This window comes from Sinocyclocheilus anshuiensis, unplaced genomic scaffold (genome assembly GCF_001515605.1).
Source record: "Sinocyclocheilus anshuiensis isolate Anshui unplaced genomic scaffold, SAMN03320099.WGS_v1.1 scaffold2739, whole genome shotgun sequence".
Lineage (NCBI taxonomy): Eukaryota > Metazoa > Chordata > Actinopteri > Cypriniformes > Cyprinidae > Sinocyclocheilus > Sinocyclocheilus anshuiensis.
The window spans coordinates 9,064-10,521 of record NW_015542334.1 but is presented as its reverse complement, the minus strand read 5'-3'; positions in this window follow the sequence as shown (position 1 = coordinate 10,521).

The window sequence follows — 1,458 nt, the reverse complement described above, 5'->3', positions numbered from 1 at the left end:
AATCACAAACGACTATGATTTGGTCAAACCGTAACCGCGATGAGAAAAGTAACAGATATCGTGTGACAGCGCTTGTAAATGGCTCAAACCAATCAGAGCAGAGAGTGATTTCTTCAGTTCTTTCCAGTTCAGCTTTTTTGGCAGTAGCAAGTACACCATTGCGAAAGCATTATAGAGCATTTTTACTCAACAAACGTAATATAATTATAATGGAGTTTCTCATATATTATGCTGCTAATGGTGTTTATTTCACAAATCAATTTCTTTATAATCTTGTTAATAGTTCTGAATAAGCATCAAACGATCTGATTTTATTTGATTTATAAACCTATTATCATTCAAAATGAATCATAATTCATGTTTATTTGATCATTAATTAAAACACGATTTAATCAATAAATAATTTGGTTCCAGTAATGGTTTCAAGGCTCAAAAGTTAGATTTTTATTAATAATTTTTCAATCGTTATTAGCCTATACAGATTTTAGGGTAATGCTGACTAAAGCTGCCGACACACTTGCAAAATGTGTTTTTGTTGAGTATTACAAGTGATGATCAGCAACAGATATTTCTTCAGTTCTGAGAAAAATTGAGAAAGAGCAATTGTCTTTAAAGGTTCACTCAGAATAATAATTCTGGTATCATTCAGTTCACAGAAACTTAATCAGAATCAGAATCAGAATGAGCTTTATTGCCAGGTATGTTTACACATACGAGGAATTTGTTTTCGTGACAGAAGCTTCCGCAGTGTAACAGAATGACAGTCACAGAACAAAAAACACAGATAATAAAAAATAGAACAAGTAAATAAGGAATAAAAATATATAAATTGGGGGAAGTTAATGAGGAATAAGTGTGTCAAGCTTTAAAAAAACAAAAAACAAAAACAAAGTATGAATGTAGTCCTTGTAACTCATGCATTATTCAGCTATCAGCTAATAACAACTTGCATTTGAGTCTCTTTCACAGAAAGTATCATACGGCTTGGAATATTTTATTGCTTATTGCATGTAAAAGAGCAGATCAAAAACATACAATGTAGGGGGAGACCAGGTATGGTTGAAACACTTTTTGTTTCAGCATCTGTAACTCACTGAATTTTTGAGCTAGGGTGCTCAAACTTTTCTACAAAGTACCCACATTTGTTTACTACAAATGACACCAATTCAAACCTCTGTAAGAATATCACAGCACTTATAAGTTGATGTCAAATACATGGAGTGCCTTTGTTACAATCTACGCCACTGCCGGTGTATGTTGTAAGAATTAGACAAAAGAAACAAAAACAACAGCCATGAAGTATGCTTCAAAAAAAGGTTTATTGAAACAATCTAAAAGAGCAATACAAGACAGTGTCTCACTTTCTGTGGTTGACCACAGCTCAAATCCACATTGTTTGATGCAGGAGTGTGTGTGTTTATGTGTGTGTGTGTGTGTATGTATGTATGTATGTATGTG